Here is a 23999-nt window from a genome sequence, read left to right as displayed (position 1 = left end):
CACCTGGTATTCCCAGGCGGTCTCCCATCCAAGTGTAACAATCGGCCTTATCAGCCGAGTTACAAGACTAAAATGGGATCAGATTTAACTGTGAGAGATGACTAGTGGTTAAAAGAATGAGACATAAAAGAAGATTGGTTTAAATAGATTTGGTTTATTTACAAGGTTCACATAAAAGACTTTAAAACAACACGATAAAACGAGGTAAACGCTGTTAAAAGAATACAGTTCATTTGTCCATACCCTAAAAACAGTCCAAGAATCCCAGTGTGTTGATAAGTCCAATGTGAGTGTCCACCGGTGTATATACAATCCACAGAAAGTGTAATCCAAAGTTTGCAGGTGGTGAATGGAAAGGTGAGCTCTAAAATTAGCAACTCCTCAATCCAACAGTTTGGTGACTGTCCTTTGTTTGTCATGCTGCTCTCTTATACAGTTGTACTTCCTGCTTCCTGTCATGTGTCTAGTCACATGGCAGGCCAACCATCCATTTTTTAAAGACACACACTCACTTAAAATGTTAAGAGTAATAAAATGGCCTAAAAAACATGTAAAACACTTAAAACTCTATAATACATTTAAATGATTGTAATAAATAGAGCGGTAAAACACGTCTTTCTAAAAGCCAGCATATTATATAAATAGTGAAGAAAAGGCAAAAGCTTACAGCACCTGGTATTCCCAGGCGGTCTCCCATCCAAGTACTAAGCAGGCCCGACGCTGCTTAGCTTCCGAGATCAGACGAGATCGGGCGCTCTCAGCGCGGTATGGCCGTAAGCGAGGGCTGCTCCAAAAAGTGGGCTATTTAAAGATCAGCCTCCGTAAAAGCCAGCATATTATATAAATAGTGAAGAAAAGGCAAAAGCTTACAGCACCTGGTATTCCCAGGCGGTCTCCCATCCAAGTGTAACAATCGGCCTTATCAGCCGAGTTACAAGACTAAAATGGGATCAGATTTAACTGTGAGAGATGACTAGTGGTTAAAAGAATGAGACATAAAAGAAGATTGGTTTAAATAGATTTGGTTTATTTACAAGGTTCACATAAAAGACTTTAAAACAACACGATAAAACGAGGTAAACGCTGTTAAAAGAATACAGTTCATTTGTCCATACCCTAAAAACAGTCCAAGAATCCCAGTGTGTTGATAAGTCCAATGTGAGTGTCCACCGGTGTATATACAATCCACAGAAAGTGTAATCCAAAGTTTGCAGGTGGTGAATGGAAAGGTGAGCTCTAAAATGAGCAACTCCTCAATCCAACAGTTTGGTGACTGTCCTTTGTTTGTCATGCTGCTCTCTTATACAGTTGTACTTCCTGCTTCCTGTCATGTGTCTAGTCACATGGCAGGCCAACCATCCATTTTTTAAAGACACACACTCACTTAAAATGTTAAGAGTAATAAAATGGCCTAAAAAACATGTAAAACACTTAAAACTCTATAATACATTTAAATGATTGTAATAAATAGAGCGGTAAAACACGTCTTTCTAAAAGCCAGCATATTATATAAATAGTGAAGAAAAGGCAAAAGCTTACAGCACCTGGTATTCCCAGGCGGTCTCCCATCCAAGTACTAAGCAGGCCCGACGCTGCTTAGCTTCCGAGATCAGACGAGATCGGGCGCTCTCAGCGCGGTATGGCCGTAAGCGAGGGCTGCTCCAAAAAGTGGGCTATTTAAAGATCAGCCTCCGTAAAAGCCAGCATATTATATAAATAGTGAAGAAAAGGCAAAAGCTTACAGCACCTGGTATTCCCAGGCGGTCTCCCATCCAAGTACTAAGCAGGCCCGACGCTGCTTAGCTTCCGAGATCAGACGAGATCGGGCGCTCTCAGCGCGGTATGGCCGTAAGCGAGGGCTGCTCCAAAAAGTGGGCTATTTAAAGATCAGCCTCCGTAAAAGCCAGCATATTATATAAATAGTGAAGAAAAGGCAAAAGCTTACAGCACCTGGTATTCCCAGGCGGTCTCCCATCCAAGTACTAAGCAGGCCCGACGCTGCTTAGCTTCCGAGATCAGACGAGATCGGGCGCTCTCAGCGCGGTATGGCCGTAAGCGAGGGCTGCTCCAAAAAGTGGGCTATTTAAAGATCAGCCTCCGTAAAAGCCAGCATATTATATAAATAGTGAAGAAAAGGCAAAAGCTTACAGCACCTGGTATTCCCAGGCGGTCTCCCATCCAAGTGTAACAATCGGCCTTATCAGCCGAGTTACAAGACTAAAATGGGATCAGATTTAACTGTGAGAGATGACTAGTGGTTAAAAGAATGAGACATAAAAGAAGATTGGTTTAAATAGATTTGGTTTATTTACAAGGTTCACATAAAAGACTTTAAAACAACACGATAAAACGAGGTAAACGCTGTTAAAAGAATACAGTTCATTTGTCCATACCCTAAAAACAGTCCAAGAATCCCAGTGTGTTGATAAGTCCAATGTGAGTGTCCACCGGTGTATATACAATCCACAGAAAGTGTAATCCAAAGTTTGCAGGTGGTGAATGGAAAGGTGAGCTCTAAAATTAGCAACTCCTCAATCCAACAGTTTGGTGACTGTCCTTTGTTTGTCATGCTGCTCTCTTATACAGTTGTACTTCCTGCTTCCTGTCATGTGTCTAGTCACATGGCAGGCCAACCATCCATTTTTTAAAGACACACACTCACTTAAAATGTTAAGAGTAATAAAATGGCCTAAAAAACATGTAAAACACTTAAAACTCTATAATACATTTAAATGATTGTAATAAATAGAGCGGTAAAACACGTCTTTCTAAAAGCCAGCATATTATATAAATAGTGAAGAAAAGGCAAAAGCTTACAGCACCTGGTATTCCCAGGCGGTCTCCCATCCAAGTACTAAGCAGGCCCGACGCTGCTTAGCTTCCGAGATCAGACGAGATCGGGCGCTCTCAGCGCGGTATGGCCGTAAGCGAGGGCTGCTCCAAAAAGTGGGCTATTTAAAGATCAGCCTCCGTAAAAGCCAGCATATTATATAAATAGTGAAGAAAAGGCAAAAGCTTACAGCACCTGGTATTCCCAGGCGGTCTCCCATCCAAGTGTAACAATCGGCCTTATCAGCCGAGTTACAAGACTAAAATGGGATCAGATTTAACTGTGAGAGATGACTAGTGGTTAAAAGAATGAGACATAAAAGAAGATTGGTTTAAATAGATTTGGTTTATTTACAAGGTTCACATAAAAGACTTTAAAACAACACGATAAAACGAGGTAAACGCTGTTAAAAGAATACAGTTCATTTGTCCATACCCTAAAAACAGTCCAAGAATCCCAGTGTGTTGATAAGTCCAATGTGAGTGTCCACCGGTGTATATACAATCCACAGAAAGTGTAATCCAAAGTTTGCAGGTGGTGAATGGAAAGGTGAGCTCTAAAATTAGCAACTCCTCAATCCAACAGTTTGGTGACTGTCCTTTGTTTGTCATGCTGCTCTCTTATACAGTTGTACTTCCTGCTTCCTGTCATGTGTCTAGTCACATGGCAGGCCAACCATCCATTTTTTAAAGACACACACTCACTTAAAATGTTAAGAGTAATAAAATGGCCTAAAAAACATGTAAAACACTTAAAACTCTATAATACATTTAAATGATTGTAATAAATAGAGCGGTAAAACACGTCTTTCTAAAAGCCAGCATATTATATAAATAGTGAAGAAAAGGCAAAAGCTTACAGCACCTGGTATTCCCAGGCGGTCTCCCATCCAAGTACTAAGCAGGCCCGACGCTGCTTAGCTTCCGAGATCAGACGAGATCGGGCGCTCTCAGCGCGGTATGGCCGTAAGCGAGGGCTGCTCCAAAAAGTGGGCTATTTAAAGATCAGCCTCCGTAAAAGCCAGCATATTATATAAATAGTGAAGAAAAGGCAAAAGCTTACAGCACCTGGTATTCCCAGGCGGTCTCCCATCCAAGTGTAACAATCGGCCTTATCAGCCGAGTTACAAGACTAAAATGGGATCAGATTTAACTGTGAGAGATGACTAGTGGTTAAAAGAATGAGACATAAAAGAAGATTGGTTTAAATAGATTTGGTTTATTTACAAGGTTCACATAAAAGACTTTAAAACAACACGATAAAACGAGGTAAACGCTGTTAAAAGAATACAGTTCATTTGTCCATACCCTAAAAACAGTCCAAGAATCCCAGTGTGTTGATAAGTCCAATGTGAGTGTCCACCGGTGTATATACAATCCACAGAAAGTGTAATCCAAAGTTTGCAGGTGGTGAATGGAAAGGTGAGCTCTAAAATTAGCAACTCCTCAATCCAACAGTTTGGTGACTGTCCTTTGTTTGTCATGCTGCTCTCTTATACAGTTGTACTTCCTGCTTCCTGTCATGTGTCTAGTCACATGGCAGGCCAACCATCCATTTTTTAAAGACACACACTCACTTAAAATGTTAAGAGTAATAAAATGGCCTAAAAAACATGTAAAACACTTAAAACTCTATAATACATTTAAATGATTGTAATAAATAGAGCGGTAAAACACGTCTTTCTAAAAGCCAGCATATTATATAAATAGTGAAGAAAAGGCAAAAGCTTACAGCACCTGGTATTCCCAGGCGGTCTCCCATCCAAATACTAAGCAGGCCCGACGCTGCTTAGCTTCCGAGATCAGACGAGATCGGGCGCTCTCAGCGCGGTATGGCCGTAAGCGAGGGCTGCTCCAAAAAGTGGGCTATTTAAAGATCAGCCTCCGTAAAAGCCAGCATATTATATAAATAGTGAAGAAAAGGCAAAAGCTTACAGCACCTGGTATTCCCAGGCGGTCTCCCATCCAAGTGTAACAATCGGCCTTATCAGCCGAGTTACAAGACTAAAATGGGATCAGATTTAACTGTGAGAGATGACTAGTGGTTAAAAGAATGAGACATAAAAGAAGATTGGTTTAAATAGATTTGGTTTATTTACAAGGTTCACATAAAAGACTTTAAAACAACACGATAAAACGAGGTAAACGCTGTTAAAAGAATACAGTTCATTTGTCCATACCCTAAAAACAGTCCAAGAATCCCAGTGTGTTGATAAGTCCAATGTGAGTGTCCACCGGTGTATATACAATCCACAGAAAGTGTAATCCAAAGTTTGCAGGTGGTGAATGGAAAGGTGAGCTCTAAAATGAGCAACTCCTCAATCCAACAGTTTGGTGACTGTCCTTTGTTTGTCATGCTGCTCTCTTATACAGTTGTACTTCCTGCTTCCTGTCATGTGTCTAGTCACATGGCAGGCCAACCATCCATTTTTTAAAGACACACACTCACTTAAAATGTTAAGAGTAATAAAATGGCCTAAAAAACATGTAAAACACTTAAAACTCTATAATACATTTAAATGATTGTAATAAATAGAGCGGTAAAACACGTCTTTCTAAAAGCCAGCATATTATATAAATAGTGAAGAAAAGGCAAAAGCTTACAGCACCTGGTATTCCCAGGCGGTCTCCCATCCAAGTACTAAGCAGGCCCGACACTGCTTAGCTTCCGAGATCAGACGAGATCGGGCGCTCTCAGCGCGGTATGGCCGTAAGCGAGGGCTGCTCCAAAAAGTGGGCTATTTAAAGATCAGCCTCCGTAAAAGCCAGCATATTATATAAATAGTGAAGAAAAGGCAAAAGCTTACAGCACCTGGTATTCCCAGGCGGTCTCCCATCCAAGTACTAAGCAGGCCCGACGCTGCTTAGCTTCCGAGATCAGACGAGATCGGGCGCTCTCAGCGCGGTATGGCCGTAAGCGAGGGCTGCTCCAAAAAGTGGGCTATTTAAAGATCAGCCTCCGTAAAAGCCAGCATATTATATAAATAGTGAAGAAAAGGCAAAAGCTTACAGCACCTGGTATTCCCAGGCGGTCTCCCATCCAAGTGTAACAATCGGCCTTATCAGCCGAGTTACAAGACTAAAATGGGATCAGATTTAACTGTGAGAGATGACTAGTGGTTAAAAGAATGAGACATAAAAGAAGATTGGTTTAAATAGATTTGGTTTATTTACAAGGTTCACATAAAAGACTTTAAAACAACACGATAAAACGAGGTAAACGCTGTTAAAAGAATACAGTTCATTTGTCCATACCCTAAAAACAGTCCAAGAATCCCAGTGTGTTGATAAGTCCAATGTGAGTGTCCACCGGTGTATATACAATCCACAGAAAGTGTAATCCAAAGTTTGCAGGTGGTGAATGGAAAGGTGAGCTCTAAAATTAGCAACTCCTCAATCCAACAGTTTGGTGACTGTCCTTTGTTTGTCATGCTGCTCTCTTATACAGTTGTACTTCCTGCTTCCTGTCATGTGTCTAGTCACATGGCAGGCCAACCATCCATTTTTTAAAGACACACACTCACTTAAAATGTTAAGAGTAATAAAATGGCCTAAAAAACATGTAAAACACTTAAAACTCTATAATACATTTAAATGATTGTAATAAATAGAGCGGTAAAACACGTCTTTCTAAAAGCCAGCATATTATATAAATAGTGAAGAAAAGGCAAAAGCTTACAGCACCTGGTATTCCCAGGCGGTCTCCCATCCAAGTACTAAGCAGGCCCGACACTGCTTAGCTTCCGAGATCAGACGAGATCGGGCGCTCTCAGCGCGGTATGGCCGTAAGTGAGGGCTGCTCCAAAAAGTGGGCTATTTAAAGATCAGCCTCCGTAAAAGCCAGCATATTATATAAATAGTGAAGAAAAGGCAAAAGCTTACAGCACCTGGTATTCCCAGGCGGTCTCCCATCCAAGTACTAAGCAGGCCCGACGCTGCTTAGCTTCCGAGATCAGACGAGATCGGGCGCTCTCAGCGCGGTATGGCCGTAAGCGAGGGCTGCTCCAAAAAGTGGGCTATTTAAAGATCAGCCTCCGTAAAAGCCAGCATATTATATAAATAGTGAAGAAAAGGCAAAAGCTTACAGCACCTGGTATTCCCAGGCGGTCTCCCATCCAAGTGTAACAATCGGCCTTATCAGCCGAGTTACAAGACTAAAATGGGATCAGATTTAACTGTGAGAGATGACTAGTGGTTAAAAGAATGAGACATAAAAGAAGATTGGTTTAAATAGATTTGGTTTATTTACAAGGTTCACATAAAAGACTTTAAAACAACACGATAAAACGAGGTAAACGCTGTTAAAAGAATACAGTTCATTTGTCCATACCCTAAAAACAGTCCAAGAATCCCAGTGTGTTGATAAGTCCAATGTGAGTGTCCACCGGTGTATATACAATCCACAGAAAGTGTAATCCAAAGTTTGCAGGTGGTGAATGGAAAGGTGAGCTCTAAAATGAGCAACTCCTCAATCCAACAGTTTGGTGACTGTCCTTTGTTTGTCATGCTGCTCTCTTATACAGTTGTACTTCCTGCTTCCTGTCATGTGTCTAGTCACATGGCAGGCCAACCATCCATTTTTTAAAGACACACACTCACTTAAAATGTTAAGAGTAATAAAATGGCCTAAAAAACATGTAAAACACTTAAAACTCTATAATACATTTAAATGATTGTAATAAATAGAGCGGTAAAACACGTCTTTCTAAAAGCCAGCATATTATATAAATAGTGAAGAAAAGGCAAAAGCTTACAGCACCTGGTATTCCCAGGCGGTCTCCCATCCAAGTACTAAGCAGGCCCGACGCTGCTTAGCTTCCGAGATCAGACGAGATCGGGCGCTCTTTTTTTTTTTTTTTTTTTTTTTTATTTTTTTTTTTTTTTTATTATAAAATAATTTCCACATTTACAATAAGTACATAATAAATTTCACCATTAGAACATTCAGCATTCCCTCATTTACACTTTTTCAGAAATTAAACATCAAAGCATTCAATGCTGTAACAGAGATAAATGTGCTTCCATCAACAAAAGTCTTACAAAATTCAGCATCCATATAAGTCTTAATCATCTTCATATGTTGTTTTATTAAGACCTTGAAAATAGACCAAACATTTTCTTTTCTTTTGTCAAAATAAGCTATATTTCTCCTTAATCGTACTGCATACCTTGCATGGCTTAACATCATATTTAAGAGAAGCACATTTCCTTTTACATTCCTTTCTTTCACCATGCCAAACAAAAATAACTTACTCCACTCTTCATCCACAAAATTTATATCCTCCCAATTCTTCCTTACGCAAAGCTTTAATAATTCATGATATTCTTTCAGGCCTTTACATTGTATATATAAATGCATTAAGGTCTCAACTTCCCTATCACATACATCACATTCTCTCGCAATATTTTTGTCAATCTGATGCAAAACCTCTTTTGTATATACTCTATTATGTCGCAATATAAAATCATTCTGTTGACATTCTATTGAGTTATATCTAATATTTAGGTTCTTCCACAACATTACCGGCTTTATCCCTGAGTATATATTTCTCCAATAAATTTCTGCGGCAGGTTTTTTAATTTCTTTTTTCAAGATAATCCAATAAAACTCTTTCAACAAAACCTTTGACAGTTCTACCTTACAATCACCCCGTTCAATATACATTTCGGGAAACTTGTACTCATTTGTTTTCACCTCTTGTTTGTCTATCAAGGTAATCCAGTCCTTAGGAATACAACTCTTAATTTTCTCAAAAACATTAATCACAGTACTTTTCCTCATATTTTCATTCTCTTCCATTACCATGTCCAGGATTGCCTGGGGGGGCAGAAAACCTGGAATTACTTCATAAACATAATCCTTTATCAGGTATAGACCAACTTTCATAAAACCTTTATTTTCCAGCATGTGTCCCTTATCTGTTATTTTAGGATTCAAAAACACGGGTTGATTTAGTACTAATTCAGGCATATTACACCTATAATGCACTTGTGGCAAAAATTTAACCCAAGCTTGGAATACTTCTTTATAGAACTGAGGTACATCTTTTATCATAGACTCTTTTAAACACATGAACAGATTACTTTGACTACAAGACCCAAATTTCGCCAAACAATCCCTCATACAATATTTCCATCCATAAGTTTCTTTGCTATATATATATTTCTTAACAATTTTAAGCCTTAATGCCTTCCTCCTCGTGTCCAAGTCCAACAATTTTAAGCCCCCATCCTTGTTATCTGCCATTAATACCTTTTTTGAGATCCTCACGTTTTTCCCACCCCACAAGAAATCTACTACAATAGAGTTTGCCTCTCTCAAGACCCACTCTGGCATGTCTAACACACTCAATGTATGAACGAATCTTGACATTAACAACATATTGATAACAGTCACTTTCCCTTTTAGTGTGAGGCTTCTTAATTTCCAATAGTTCACAGTTTGCTTTATTTTCTGTAGGATTATCGACCAAGATACATCCCTAGCCTTACTTTCTTCCAAACCTATATTTACCCCCAAAACTCTAATATAATCATCCACAATTTTAAAAGGGGTACCACAGTCAAATATTTTATTTTCCCCAAAGAACATAATTTCCGACTTCTCTACATTTATTTTTGCCCCTGCAGCACCACCATATGTATTCATGTGCTCCATTATCCTCTTTATGTCATCCATGTCCCTCACAGTGAACGTAGTGTCATCCGCATACTGATGAATTAAACTGACCCCATCACCTGCAAAATTAATTGGCTTCAGCTCTTTATCCGCTTTTATTAGAGTTGCGAGTGGTTCAACTGTAATACAGTATAGCAAAGCAGACAAAGGGCAACCCTGCCTTATGGACCTCTCAATTATAAAATCATCAGTTAAGACACCATTACACTTTACCACACTATGTGCACTATTATACAGCAACCTTATCCATGTTCTAAATCTACCACCAAAACCAAACGTTTCCAAAGTTTTCTCCAAAAATTGGTGCTCCACCCTATCAAAAGCTTTATTTAAATCTAAACTTAACAGAATGCCTCCTTCTTTCTTCATATAAAATACCACATCTCTAATTGTACTTATAATATCAGCAATATCTCTTCCAGGTATACTGTAAGCCTGCGTTGGGGCAACAATACTCCCTATCACTTTTTTTAGCCTATTGGCTAGAATTTTTGCCAATACCTTATAATCAGTATTTAAGAGGCTAATTGGTCTATAGTTTTCTAATTTTAATCTACTCCCCTTGTTTTTGAATAAAATACTTAGCACCCCCGCCACCATTGTCTTAGGCACATCCTGCTTTTCTTCCATATACTGATATAGCTCTAATAATATTGGTGCCAGAGCATCCCTAAAAGCTCTATAAAAATCTCCAGTTAGGCCATCTGATCCTGGGCTTTTATTAGTACTCAGACTAGAGATTGCCTCATTAATTTCCTGCAAAGAGATATCATTATCACAAAAAATCCTGTCAGTTTTTGATAATCTAGCACTAACTGTACTCAGTACTTTTCCCATACTTCCTAGATTTACGCCTTCTTTCCTAAATAGTGTCTTATAAAAGGATTCAACAGTGTCTAATATCCCTACCAAATCACTCACTTTTTTCCCTTTTTCATCTTCTAATTCAGTGATACAGTTTCTACCCTGCTTTTGCTTCTCCATGCTTAAGAAGAAGGATGTACACTTCTCCCCCTCTAAAGCATGTTTTACCCTGCTTCTTATAATAGCTCCCTTACATCTTTTTACTTCATATTTCTTTAAATCTGCTTTAATTTTTAAATAATTTTTCAAATCACAATTTGGATCACCATTTATTTCCTCCAGTTCTACAGAAAGTCTCTTTTGCAAGTCCTTGTAATCCCTCCTCTCTCTACTATTCTTTTCCTTTGCATACTTAATACTCAAAATCTTAATTTTCTGTTTTAAATTCTCCCATCTTACACATGCATTTTCAGAGTCTAAACTTTTCCTCCATCCAGACTTTATACAGTCCAAGATCTTTATCCTATAATTTACATCATTTAATAAGCTTGCATTCAAACACCAGACACCCCCACCTTTATGTTGCATTGTTTTACCCACTTGAAATTCCAGAACAGCATGATCACTGAATGTTGTAAACTTATAAGCTATATTTTTAATATACTGGACTATGTTCTGCCTTACCAGACAAAGATCAATTCTGCTTTGCTTTAGACTGTTGAGCACAACTTGTCTCCGAGAGTATTCTCTTTTATCAGGGTTTTCCAGTCTCCAAAGATCTACCAGGTTTACACCATTCATTAAGCTTATTAATTCATCCCTTGACGAGTCTCTTTTATAGCTCATATTATTTGCAACATCTATTCTACTGGACCAAACGTTAAAATCACCTACACAGATACAGTTATCTGTGCATAGTGTTCTTAGTTTCTTGAATAAATCCCTCCTATCTTTTTCATTATTTGGTGCATAGACATTAATCAACTTGAAGACACAATTTTGGAACTCAAAATCTATAATTAGAACTCTTCCTTCATTATCAGCATAAACCTGCTTAACATTTTGTACTGCATTGTTTTTAAACAAGCAAGCCACTCCACGAGCCTTACTACTGCCATGACTCACAAAAACATGATGATGCCATTTCCTTCTCACCTCTCTCATTTTATTACTATCCCAATTTGTTTCTTGAAAACAGTAAATATCTGCTTTTACCGCTATTAATATCTTTTCAAATTTGCACATGTTACCAAGACCATTAGCATTTAGGGATGCAATTTTAATCATAGCAGCAGCAGGTGTGAAGTTAAAAAAAAAAAAAATAAACCTTATTTCTTTTTCTTTATGTTTCCTTTCTCTCCCTTGTCATTCAGCATTCTTTTCTTCCTAACAAGTAGCTGCAGACTTTCGCATGCCACATCATCATACAAATCATAATCATCATCCTCATTTTCATCATCATCATCATCATCATCATCAACAACATCATCGGCATCATCATGATTATCGTCATCATTATCAACAACAATCTTTACAGTTCCTTCACATTTGAGAGCAGTCTTAGCTGACGCTAAAGATTGCGGGTTCTCATTGACTGTGGTTGTTTTACCCACATGTCTGTCCTTTTCTTTATTGTCCACGAGACCCTGGGCTAGTCCTGATCCAGCTCTCTGGAGGGAGGGAGTACCCACCTCAGCTTGGTTCATGTGATCCATCTGTCCTGAATGCAGTTGCTGACTTTCTATATCATCAAATGTATTCCCCATTGCGTCTTCTTGCATGGGCGTATTCTCCTCCTCATTTACCTCACTGGACAAGTCTGTTCCCCCCATCACGTCACCATAACGTACATCACTCAGTTCATTGCATTCTCTAGCATAATGTCCCTGTTTATCACACTTGTGACAAGTAAACTCAGGGCAGTCTCTCAATACATGACCAGGCTGAATACAGATGCGACACACTTTCACTTGTCTGTTATGAATCACTCTAAAGTACTCCGCACCCTCCAATGTTTCAAACTTGGTTGAATATGGTAATGACTGAACAGTATCAGTGAACTTAACTTTACAGAAACGAGTCCCATCTGCGATCTCTGTTCCTGGCCATTTCCTCCTCTTGATTGGCGAAGTTGCTTTAACACCCCATCCATTTAGTTTCTCTAGAATTTCCTCATCCGTAATATATACTGGAAGGTTCATGAATGAAACAACAAGCTCATCATTGCTCAGGTCTCTAGCCATGATTTGACAGTTTTTAATTTTAAATCCATCAATCAGTCTTTCTTTTCCTTTTCTATGGTTCATTGTAATCTCATACCTTTTATCTCCTTTGAAACGACATCCATTCACAGCTCCACAGACCTCATTAATTCCTCTGAGTAACTCCATCATCGTTATTTTCTCATCCCCAACAATTTCGACACACACCGTTAAGTTCTTGTCAAACTTCTTATCCTCCATCACGATACGATTCCCACTGTCCTTTTTAGATGTCAGCTCAGGTCGTCGCACTCGATTGTCTCCTTCCATGTGCTCCATTCAATTAACAAACAAAACCTCCAGGAACAAAAGAAAAACTCCTCCCACAAACAGTACTTGCTGAAGGAGTAGAAAAGAATGAGAAAAAGTACTTATTTCAATTCAACACTGAAGAAAGCAGCTCAAATTTCCACACTCTCCTAGCACACGCTCAGCGCAGTATGGCCATAAGCGAGGGCTGCTCCAAAAAGTGGGCTATTTAAAGATCAGCCTCCGTAAAAGCCAGCATATTATATAAATAGTGAAGAAAAGGCAAAAGCTTACAGCACCTGGTATTCCCAGGCGGTCTCCCATCCAAGTACTAAGCAGGCCCGACGCTGCTTAGCTTCCGAGATCAGACGAGATCGGGCGCTCTCAGCGCGGTATGGCCGTAAGCGAGGGCTGCTCCAAAAAGTGGGCTATTTAAAGATCAGCCTCCGTAAAAGCCAGCATATTATATAAATAGTGAAGAAAAGGCAAAAGCTTACAGCACCTGGTATTCCCAGGCGGTCTCCCATCCAAGTACTAAGCAGGCCCGACGCTGCTTAGCTTCCGAGATCAGACGAGATCGGGCGCTCTCAGCGCGGTATGGCCGTAAGCGAGGGCTGCTCCAAAAAGTGGGCTATTTAAAGATCAGCCTCCGTAAAAGCCAGCATATTATATAAATAGTGAAGAAAAGGCAAAAGCTTACAGCACCTGGTATTCCCAGGCGGTCTCCCATCCAAGTGTAACAATCGGCCTTATCAGCCGAGTTACAAGACTAAAATGGGATCAGATTTAACTGTGAGAGATGACTAGTGGTTAAAAGAATGAGACATAAAAGAAGATTGGTTTAAATAGATTTGGTTTATTTACAAGGTTCACATAAAAGACTTTAAAACAACACGATAAAACGAGGTAAACGCTGTTAAAAGAATACAGTTCATTTGTCCATACCCTAAAAACAGTCCAAGAATCCCAGTGTGTTGATAAGTCCAATGTGAGTGTCCACCGGTGTATATACAATCCACAGAAAGTGTAATCCAAAGTTTGCAGGTGGTGAATGGAAAGGTGAGCTCTAAAATTAGCAACTCCTCAATCCAACAGTTTGGTGACTGTCCTTTGTTTGTCATGCTGCTCTCTTATACAGTTGTACTTCCTGCTTCCTGTCATGTGTCTAGTCACATGGCAGGCCAACCATCCATTTTTTAAAGACACACACTCACTTAAAATGTTAAGAGTAATAAAATGGCCTAAAAAACATGTAAAACACTTAAAACTCTATAATACATTTAAATGATTGTAATAAATAGAGCGGTAAAACACGTCTTTCTAAAAGCCAGCATATTATATAAATAGTGAAGAAAAGGCAAAAGCTTACAGCACCTGGTATTCCCAGGCGGTCTCCCATCCAAATACTAAGCAGGCCCGACGCTGCTTAGCTTCCGAGATCAGACGAGATCGGGCGCTCTCAGCGCGGTATGGCCGTAAGCGAGGGCTGCTCCAAAAAGTGGGCTATTTAAAGATCAGCCTCCGTAAAAGCCAGCATATTATATAAATAGTGAAGAAAAGGCAAAAGCTTACAGCACCTGGTATTCCCAGGCGGTCTCCCATCCAAGTGTAACAATCGGCCTTATCAGCCGAGTTACAAGACTAAAATGGGATCAGATTTAACTGTGAGAGATGACTAGTGGTTAAAAGAATGAGACATAAAAGAAGATTGGTTTAAATAGATTTGGTTTATTTACAAGGTTCACATAAAAGACTTTAAAACAACACGATAAAACGAGGTAAACGCTGTTAAAAGAATACAGTTCATTTGTCCATACCCTAAAAACAGTCCAAGAATCCCAGTGTGTTGATAAGTCCAATGTGAGTGTCCACCGGTGTATATACAATCCACAGAAAGTGTAATCCAAAGTTTGCAGGTGGTGAATGGAAAGGTGAGCTCTAAAATGAGCAACTCCTCAATCCAACAGTTTGGTGACTGTCCTTTGTTTGTCATGCTGCTCTCTTATACAGTTGTACTTCCTGCTTCCTGTCATGTGTCTAGTCACATGGCAGGCCAACCATCCATTTTTTAAAGACACACACTCACTTAAAATGTTAAGAGTAATAAAATGGCCTAAAAAACATGTAAAACACTTAAAACTCTATAATACATTTAAATGATTGTAATAAATAGAGCGGTAAAACACGTCTTTCTAAAAGCCAGCATATTATATAAATAGTGAAGAAAAGGCAAAAGCTTACAGCACCTGGTATTCCCAGGCGGTCTCCCATCCAAGTACTAAGCAGGCCCGACGCTGCTTAGCTTCCGAGATCAGACGAGATCGGGCGCTCTCAGCGCGGTATGGCCGTAAGCGAGGGCTGCTCCAAAAAGTGGGCTATTTAAAGATCAGCCTCCGTAAAAGCCAGCATATTATATAAATAGTGAAGAAAAGGCAAAAGCTTACAGCACCTGGTATTCCCAGGCGGTCTCCCATCCAAGTACTAAGCAGGCCCGACGCTGCTTAGCTTCCGAGATCAGACGAGATCGGGCGCTCTCAGCGCGGTATGGCCGTAAGCGAGGGCTGCTCCAAAAAGTGGGCTATTTAAAGATCAGCCTCCGTAAAAGCCAGCATATTATATAAATAGTGAAGAAAAGGCAAAAGCTTACAGCACCTGGTATTCCCAGGCGGTCTCCCATCCAAGTGTAACAATCGGCCTTATCAGCCGAGTTACAAGACTAAAATGGGATCAGATTTAACTGTGAGAGATGACTAGTGGTTAAAAGAATGAGACATAAAAGAAGATTGGTTTAAATAGATTTGGTTTATTTACAAGGTTCACATAAAAGACTTTAAAACAACACGATAAAACGAGGTAAACGCTGTTAAAAGAATACAGTTCATTTGTCCATACCCTAAAAACAGTCCAAGAATCCCAGTGTGTTGATAAGTCCAATGTGAGTGTCCACCGGTGTATATACAATCCACAGAAAGTGTAATCCAAAGTTTGCAGGTGGTGAATGGAAAGGTGAGCTCTAAAATGAGCAACTCCTCAATCCAACAGTTTGGTGACTGTCCTTTGTTTGTCATGCTGCTCTCTTATACAGTTGTACTTCCTGCTTCCTGTCATGTGTCTAGTCACATGGCAGGCCAACCATCCATTTTTTAAAGACACACACTCACTTAAAATGTTAAGAGTAATAAAATGGCCTAAAAAACATGTAAAACACTTAAAACTCTATAATACATTTAAATGATTGTAATAAATAGAGCGGTAAAACACGTCTTTCTAAAAGCCAGCATATTATATAAATAGTGAAGAAAAGGCAAAAGCTTACAGCACCTGGTATTCCCAGGCGGTCTCCCATCCAAGTACTAAGCAGGCCCGACGCTGCTTAGCTTCCGAGATCAGACGAGATCGGGCGCTCTTTTTTTTTTTTTTTTTTTTTTTATTGTACAAAAATCATTATATATTTGAATACACATTGAATACACAAATCAATAATACATTTTCATTACTACTGAAGAAGAACCCAATACACAACAAAACCGTTATCACCAATTTCCGAGTATTTAGCATTGTTCGTAAATAAACATTCGTAAATATTACATGACACAAGCATCTTTTTAACCCAATCATAACAACAAATAAAAGCCTAAAAGCTAAACCAACAAAAGTTCATCTTCCCCTGGCATGTAAAAGTGCATATTTTTTAAAATACATATGACATCTTTTGTGAAAATTTCATAAAAATCTCCCATAATATTTTCTGATTTAAAATAACTGTACAGCATTTTGACATGATCTTCTGCCATCCATTTAAAAAGAAACCAAAGGTTTAAAACAAAATCTCTGTTTTTCGCTATATTCCTTCTTTTCCATATAGCTTTTTTTGCCACAATTAAAAACAAATTAATGAGTTTCTTGTTTGGTTTATTCTCTGCTATTCCCAACATAAACATTCTACTCCAATTAAAATCCTCTTCGTTACCTCTTAAATCTTTGATTAGTTTCTTAAATTCGTTAAAAAATGGGATCAACTCCTTACAGAATAAAAACAAATGTAAAATTCCCTCATCTGGTTTAAAAGGTAATAACTTAACGTATTACAACTCACAAAACAAACAAAAATTAAACACAAAATGGAGGAGAGCCTTCCTCTCCCAACTGCTGCCAACCACTTCCTGTTGCTCTCTAGCGCCTCAGGTGGGGGTATGGCCGTAAGCGAGGGCTGTTCCAAAAAGTGGGCTATTTAAAGATCAGCCTCCGTAAGAGCCAGCATATTATATAAATAGTGAAGAAAAGGCAAAAGCTTACAGCACCTGGTATTCCCAGGCGGTCTCCCATCCAAGTACTAAGCAGGCCCGACGCTGCTTAGCTTCCGAGATCAGACGAGATCGGGCGCTCTTTTTTTTTTTTTTTTTTTTTTTTTAAAAGGCAAAAGCTTACAGCACCTGGTATTCCCAGGCGGTCTCCCATCCAAGTACTAAGCAGGCCCGACGCTGCTTAGCTTCCGAGATCAGACGAGATCGGGCGCTCTTTTTTTTTTTTTTTTTTTTTTTATTATTATTATACAAGTTTAAAATTCATTACATGAATGAAATAAAAATGACAATTAAATTACATTTGAGCATATACAATTCATCATCCACAAAATACATCAAAATCAAAACATCAATTTTCTGGCATTTCAATCCCATTTCCTTTTAACACTTCCTCCACTTGTTTTGAAAATATTTTGTAAAACAGCATCTCTTTTTTTTCCATTTTAAAATAATTCCACAGTGTTAAAATGTACTCCTCAACCTTACATTTAAATAATCTCCACAGATCTAATACACACCCTTTACTCTTTCCTAAATTCCTCCTTTTCCATATAGCACTTTTCGCCAAAACCAATAACAACTCTATCACTTTTTTATTCTTGCATTTTTCCTTCACTCCCAAAATTAAAGTTTGATTCCAGTCACTCTCTTCTTTCCCATCCCTTAAACTCTTAATCATTTTCTTTAACATTTGAAAAAATGTTTCCAATTTTTCACAAAATAAAAACAAATGTAGAATACCTTCATCCTGTTTTTTACATATTTTACAAATGGCATCACTTTCCTTCCCCATTATACAAAGCCTCATTTCCGAAAAAATCACATTATGTCTGATAAAATAGTCTAGACACTCCAAATCTGTACTTCCAATCCCACTTCTTATATTCTTCCAAATATCATTCTCTTCAATTCCATTAAAATGTCTCAACCACATTTGATTTGCATTGGGTTTCTTAAAAATATATTTTTTAAGACATTGATAAAACATCCTTACATTACACAATCTCAAATCCACCATTTTGTCTTCCATTTTCATATACACATCAACTTTGCTTTCTGTTTCTTCTCTTTTTTTAATTTCTTCCAACCACTCTTTTGGTACTGCACTTTTAACTTCATCATATTGTTTTTCCAGACTAGCCACACTATATTCTTCTTTTTCTTCTTCCATAGCATCTATAATCACTTGTAACGGCAAAAATCCATCTTTAAATTCATACAACACATCTTTGACTTGCCTTATCCCTACTTCCCACCATTTCTTAAAAAATAAAACTTGTCCATTAAAAACAATGTTACTGTTCAAGAAAATAGGTTGATTGAGGACCGTTTTTCTCCCAAATGGCTTAAAATCAATCTCCTTGAGAAAAAAACCCCAAGCAACTAAAACCTCTTTATAAAAATTTGGTATCCCCTCCATCATCCAATTTTTGAGTTTCATCCATAAAATGTTATCATTTAAAAATACATTCCCACATTTTGCTAAAAAATGTTTCATTGTAATTTTCCAATCTCCCTTTTTATCCATGTCCAAATATTTTTTAACCACCTTCACTCTCATACTTTTCTTTTTTAATTCTATATCAACAAGTCCCAACCCTCCCTCTTCTGGCCTTCCAATGAGTGTGTGGTATGCTATTCTTGGGGGTTTTTTCTCCCATATAAAATCCATAATATATTCTTTTACTCTTTTTTCCACCCATTTTGGCATTGAAACCACTGATAAAATGTACCACATTTTGGTTAACATTAAAACGTTCGCTATTAAAACCTTCCCTTTCAAATTCAAAATTCTTTTTTGCCAAAAATTCAATCTGTTTTTCATTGCACCTATAACCTCTTCCCACATTCTGTCTGTTGCACTCTTCTCATCTTTACCTAGCGTTACTCCTAAAATCTTCATTTCTTGTACTTCTTTAAAACCCAGAACCTCTTTTAAATCAGACACTTCTCCAAATCTCATATAAACAGTTTTTTCCGCATTTACTTTTGCTCCTGTACCTTTACAAAACCTTGTCACCCTTTCCATTACATTTTCAACACTTTTATAATCTTCCACAATTAGTGTAGTGTCATCTGCATATTGAAATACTTTTGTTTCTTCTAGTCCCTCCTCAATTTTTATCCCTTTTATTTCTTTATCTTTTTGAATTAACATCCCTAGTGGTTCTGCTATCAGCGTATATAGCTGTGCTGATAATGGACATCCTTGTCTAATGGATCTTGTGACATTAAAAGGATTGGTTAAAAAGCCGTTACATTTTACTCTTGTCATTATATTTCTATATAAAATCCTTAACCACTCTTTAAAATTCTCCCCAAAACCAAAATGATCTAAAATCGAAAATAAAAACTCATGCTCCACTCTATCGAAAGCCTTCTCGAAGTCTAGGCTAATTATATATCCTTTCCTATTATTTTCCTTTAAAATACTCATTATGTCTCGTATACCACTTGTTGTATCCGCTATATCCCTCCCTGTCACCCCGTAGGCCTGGTTTGTCTCAATTATTTTTGGTAAGACATTCTTCAATCTACTTGATAAAATTTTAGCTAAAATCTTCAAATCTGCATTCAACATTGTAATCGGCCTATAATTCTTCAAACTCTTATTATCACCTTTTCTTTTATAAATCAACTTCATTAGTCCCATACTCATTCTTTGATCCAGCTCTTTTTTCTTAAATATTTCATCATACACTTCTTTTAAGATCTTACTTATTTCCTTCTTAAAAATCTTATAAAATTCATTCACTATTCCATCTATTCCCGGACTTTTGTTACTTTTTAGACTTTCTATCGCTTGTATTATCTCTTCTTCCTTTATTTCCTCGTCACAGTCTTTTTTGTCTTCTTCTTCTACTCTCGCTTTGATATGTTGCAGTAAGTAATTTTTGTTTTCCTCTTCTATACCTTCCTCTCTAAACAAGTCTTCATAAAAAATCCTTACTTCATTTAAGAGTAACTCTGTTCCTATTATGGACTCTTCATCTTTGTTTTTTAGTTCTTTTATTGTATCTGCCCTTCCCCTTCTTCTTTCTAGGTCAAAAAAAAATTTAGTACATTTTTCCCCTTCTATTGTGTATCTAGCTTTGCTCCTTAGTCTTGCCCCTTGACATTTTTCCTCTTCCATTTTCTTAAGCTTCTCTTCTAACTCTACTATTTTTTGAATATCCATTACCTTTTCCTTTGTTTCTTTTCTTAAACTTTCTCTAATTCCCTGTTCTTTAGCATTTTTGGCTTTTCTCATACCTTTACTAAATTCAATTGAATACTTCTTTATTTCATATTTTACATTTTCCCACCATATTCGTTTGTCTTCCCCATACATGCCATCCTTCTTTTCCTGTTCCATTAAATCATATATTCCCAATTTGTAATTCTCATCTTTTAAAATTCCAGAATTTAAAATCCACACCCCTGGTCCTTTATCCTCCTTGTTAAAATCTATTTTCCACCTTATCATCTTGTGATCACTAAAACTAGTGTCACTATAAACAATATCATCAATAAAATAATCTATATCCCTTGTACTTAAAATAAAATCAATTCTCGTTTGATTCAAAAAGTTACCAACCAAGCTCCTTCTAGTAAATTCTTTTTTGTTTTCATGTCTCTCCCTCCACACATCAGTCATGTTTCTTTCTTCCATTAAAGATACCAGCTCTTTTCTTCCCATGTCTGTTCTAAAAACCATTCCCTCCGCTATATCTCTTTTACTAAACACAGTGTTAAAATCTCCTACAATTATTACTGACTTCCATTTATCTATTATTCCTCTAATGTTTTCAAAAAACTCCCTTTTTTCTTTCTCTTCTGTTGGCGCATGAACATTCATTAAAATAAACTCTTTTTCCCCGTGACTTATTTCAACAGCATTACATTTTCCTTTTCCATCATTATATATTTCTTTCACTTTGCAGTCAATATCATTTCTTATTAAAATCGCCACTCCACTTCCTAACTTTACATCTCCATTACTATAAAACATTTCACCATTCCACATCTTTTTGACATTGTCAATTACCTCCTTTTTCCAGTTCGTTTCCTGAAATACAATAATGTCTTCTTTCTTGCATAGTTCTAGAGTATTTTTCAGTTTGTTCATATTCATTAATCCTCTTGCATTCCAGCATACAAAATTTAAAACCATACTGTACAAAAATAAATAATTAAAAACAGTCATTCTTGATTATCTTCTCCATCTTCCCCACTCAACACCTCAATTTTATTCTCTGAATACTTAAGTCTTTTCCTTTTTGCCATTTCCAAATTAGGTATTACCTTCAGTTGTTTTCTCCGTGGCATTATTCCCAGTCCTCTGTCCTTTTGGTTCTTTATTCCTTCCTCTCCTGTCAGTTCTACTACAATCAGTTCTCCTCCCCTTGATAGTGTTTCTTCCGCTGATTTCTCTTCCTCCATTCTTTCCTCCTGATCTTCTACTTCCTGTTGCTCTTCTTTTTCTTGTTCTTTACTAGTCCCATGTCCCTCTCTTCCAGTTATCTCGTACTGCTCTTCCTCTTCGTTTGTTTCTTGGGTTTCTGTAGTGTTGTTATGCATCTGCCCGTTCATTTGTTGCTCCTCCTCTTCCTCGTTGTTCTGCATCCAGCATTCACATTTGTTTAGCGTTTTAAAACAGTCTGGACACTTCACTGCATTGCATTCCCGTGCAAAATGACCATGCTCCTCACATTTGCGACACTTAAAGTCTGGACAATCCTTCAGGAAATGCTCCGGGCTCATACACAACCGGCAGGTTTTAACCTGCTTATTGTGTATCACCCGAAAATGCTGAGTTCCTTCTGCTGTCTCAAACCGCGTACTGTATGGGAGCGACGCCACCTCTCTTGGGAATTTAGCTTTGATGAACCTTGTTCCATCTTCAATATCCGTACCTGGATAACATCTCCTCTTCATACTTGAGACAGGGATAACTCCCCACCCCTCCAGTTTCGTTATGATGTCGTCGTCACTCAGATAGACGGGTATATGCATAAAAGACACCACATACTCCCTGTCTTCCAACTTCCTCACTTCACAAATGTGTCCATTGATATCCAGTCCATTTAACAGTTCATCACAACATTCCTCAGATTCCATTGTTACCTCATATTGTTTCTGTTGTTTCGGGCGCACCGCCAAAATTCCCTTCACACCGATTTTCTTCGTTATTGCTTTAATGATACTCTCTGCATTGCCATCTCTTGTTTCACTCACATCAATAGTTATTGTTGCCTCTTTCCTGTATAGCCTCTTTGTGCTGCTTATGATCCTTTCTCGTTGTCCTAATTCAGTCCTTTGTTCTTTTGCCATCTCTATCTCTGCCGCCATTTCCTTGTTGCTGCCGTGTAGTCCGTCCGAATCACTCATACTTGCGAAAAAACAACAAACACAAACCACTTCCCAGACAGCACACGGCTGCTGGTTAGTGGTTTAAAACAAAAAAACTAACTAACACAAACCAAAACTTATTTTCACTCACACTAACCAAATAAATCGAGAAGGTAAGAGTATCTCTCTTTCCAAACTGCAGTCACACACTTCCTGGTTTGCTCTAGGGCGCTCTCAGGGTGGTGTGGCCGTAAGCGAGGGCTGCTCCAAAAAGTGGGCTATTTAAAGATCAGCCTCCGTAAGAGCCAGCATATTATATAAATAGTGAAGAAAAGGCAAAAGCTTACAGCACCTGGTATTCCCAGGCGGTCTCCCATCCAAGTGTAACAATCGGCCTTATCAGCCGAGTTACAAGACTAAAATGGGATCAGATTTAACTGTGAGAGATGACTAGTGGTTAAAAGAATGAGACATAAAAGAAGATTGGTTTAAATAGATTTGGTTTATTTACAAGGTTCACATAAAAGACTTTAAAACAACACGATAAAACGAGGTAAACGCTGTTAAAAGAATACAGTTCATTTGTCCATACCCTAAAAACAGTCCAAGAATCCCAGTGTGTTGATAAGTCCAATGTGAGTGTCCACCGGTGTATATACAATCCACAGAAAGTGTAATCCAAAGTTTGCAGGTGGTGAATGGAAAGGTGAGCTCTAAAATTAGCAACTCCTCAATCCAACAGTTTGGTGACTGTCCTTTGTTTGTCATGCTGCTCTCTTATACAGTTGTACTTCCTGCTTCCTGTCATGTGTCTAGTCACATGGCAGGCCAACCATCCATTTTTTAAAGACACACACTCACTTAAAATGTTAAGAGTAATAAAATGGCCTAAAAAACATGTAAAACACTTAAAACTCTATAATACATTTAAATGATTGTAATAAATAGAGCGGTAAAACACGTCTTTCTAAAAGCCAGCATATTATATAAATAGTGAAGAAAAGGCAAAAGCTTACAGCACCTGGTATTCCCAGGCGGTCTCCCATCCAAGTACTAAGCAGGCCCGACGCTGCTTAGCTTCCGAGATCAGACGAGATCGGGCGCTCTCAGCGCGGTATGGCCGTAAGCGAGGGCTGCTCCAAAAAGTGGGCTATTTAAAGATCAGCCTCCGTAAAAGCCAGCATATTATATAAATAGTGAAGAAAAGGCAAAAGCTTACAGCACCTGGTATTCCCAGGCGGTCTCCCATCCAAGTGTAACAATCGGCCTTATCAGCCGAGTTACAAGACTAAAATGGGATCAGATTTAACTGTGAGAGATGACTAGTGGTTAAAAGAATGAGACATAAAAGAAGATTGGTTTAAATAGATTTGGTTTATTTACAAGGTTCACATAAAAGACTTTAAAACAACACGATAAAACGAGGTAAACGCTGTTAAAAGAATACAGTTCATTTGTCCATACCCTAAAAACAGTCCAAGAATCCCAGTGTGTTGATAAGTTCAATGTGAGTGTCCACCGGTGTATATACAATCCACAGAA

At 38.1% G+C, this 23999-nt stretch overlaps 17 non-coding genes across 17 annotated transcripts; all 17 read right to left on the bottom strand.

The window, feature by feature from the left end:
• Nucleotides 1–660: 660 nt before the first annotated feature.
• LOC141311567 (5S ribosomal RNA) lies at nt 661–779 on the bottom strand. The gene has a single exon (XR_012349026.1). It is a non-coding gene; the product is annotated as a 5S ribosomal RNA (ribosomal RNA).
• Nucleotides 780–1532: 753 nt separating this feature from the next.
• On the bottom strand, nt 1533–1651 carry LOC141311566 (5S ribosomal RNA). Its single transcript, XR_012349025.1, has one exon. It is a non-coding gene; the product is annotated as a 5S ribosomal RNA (ribosomal RNA).
• Nucleotides 1652–1735: 84 nt separating this feature from the next.
• LOC141311563 (5S ribosomal RNA) lies at nt 1736–1854 on the bottom strand. The gene has a single exon (XR_012349023.1). It is a non-coding gene; the product is annotated as a 5S ribosomal RNA (ribosomal RNA).
• Nucleotides 1855–1938: 84 nt separating this feature from the next.
• Nucleotides 1939–2057, bottom strand: LOC141311562 (5S ribosomal RNA). The gene has a single exon (XR_012349022.1). It is a non-coding gene; the product is annotated as a 5S ribosomal RNA (ribosomal RNA).
• Nucleotides 2058–2810: 753 nt separating this feature from the next.
• Nucleotides 2811–2929, bottom strand: LOC141311561 (5S ribosomal RNA). Its single transcript, XR_012349021.1, has one exon. It is a non-coding gene; the product is annotated as a 5S ribosomal RNA (ribosomal RNA).
• A 753-nt stretch (nt 2930–3682) lies between these two features.
• LOC141311560 (5S ribosomal RNA) lies at nt 3683–3801 on the bottom strand. The gene has a single exon (XR_012349020.1). It is a non-coding gene; the product is annotated as a 5S ribosomal RNA (ribosomal RNA).
• Nucleotides 3802–4554: 753 nt separating this feature from the next.
• On the bottom strand, nt 4555–4673 carry LOC141309965 (5S ribosomal RNA). The gene has a single exon (XR_012347511.1). It is a non-coding gene; the product is annotated as a 5S ribosomal RNA (ribosomal RNA).
• A 753-nt stretch (nt 4674–5426) lies between these two features.
• On the bottom strand, nt 5427–5545 carry LOC141309821 (5S ribosomal RNA). The gene has a single exon (XR_012347368.1). It is a non-coding gene; the product is annotated as a 5S ribosomal RNA (ribosomal RNA).
• Nucleotides 5546–5629: 84 nt separating this feature from the next.
• On the bottom strand, nt 5630–5748 carry LOC141311559 (5S ribosomal RNA). The gene has a single exon (XR_012349018.1). It is a non-coding gene; the product is annotated as a 5S ribosomal RNA (ribosomal RNA).
• Nucleotides 5749–6501: 753 nt separating this feature from the next.
• On the bottom strand, nt 6502–6620 carry LOC141310242 (5S ribosomal RNA). The gene has a single exon (XR_012347788.1). It is a non-coding gene; the product is annotated as a 5S ribosomal RNA (ribosomal RNA).
• An 84-nt stretch (nt 6621–6704) lies between these two features.
• On the bottom strand, nt 6705–6823 carry LOC141311558 (5S ribosomal RNA). The gene has a single exon (XR_012349017.1). It is a non-coding gene; the product is annotated as a 5S ribosomal RNA (ribosomal RNA).
• Nucleotides 6824–13109: 6286 nt separating this feature from the next.
• Nucleotides 13110–13228, bottom strand: LOC141311557 (5S ribosomal RNA). Its single transcript, XR_012349016.1, has one exon. It is a non-coding gene; the product is annotated as a 5S ribosomal RNA (ribosomal RNA).
• Nucleotides 13229–13312: 84 nt separating this feature from the next.
• On the bottom strand, nt 13313–13431 carry LOC141311556 (5S ribosomal RNA). The gene has a single exon (XR_012349015.1). It is a non-coding gene; the product is annotated as a 5S ribosomal RNA (ribosomal RNA).
• Nucleotides 13432–14184: 753 nt separating this feature from the next.
• Nucleotides 14185–14303, bottom strand: LOC141309964 (5S ribosomal RNA). The gene has a single exon (XR_012347510.1). It is a non-coding gene; the product is annotated as a 5S ribosomal RNA (ribosomal RNA).
• Nucleotides 14304–15056: 753 nt separating this feature from the next.
• On the bottom strand, nt 15057–15175 carry LOC141311555 (5S ribosomal RNA). Its single transcript, XR_012349014.1, has one exon. It is a non-coding gene; the product is annotated as a 5S ribosomal RNA (ribosomal RNA).
• An 84-nt stretch (nt 15176–15259) lies between these two features.
• On the bottom strand, nt 15260–15378 carry LOC141311553 (5S ribosomal RNA). Its single transcript, XR_012349013.1, has one exon. It is a non-coding gene; the product is annotated as a 5S ribosomal RNA (ribosomal RNA).
• An 8088-nt stretch (nt 15379–23466) lies between these two features.
• LOC141311551 (5S ribosomal RNA) lies at nt 23467–23585 on the bottom strand. Its single transcript, XR_012349011.1, has one exon. It is a non-coding gene; the product is annotated as a 5S ribosomal RNA (ribosomal RNA).
• Between the last annotated feature and the right edge of the window lie 414 nt (nt 23586–23999).

Source organism: Garra rufa, unplaced genomic scaffold, assembly GCF_049309525.1.
Source record: "Garra rufa unplaced genomic scaffold, GarRuf1.0 hap1_unplaced_003, whole genome shotgun sequence".
Classification (NCBI taxonomy): Eukaryota; Metazoa; Chordata; class Actinopteri; order Cypriniformes; family Cyprinidae; genus Garra; species Garra rufa.
This window is presented reverse-complemented; position numbering and strand designations above follow the sequence as displayed.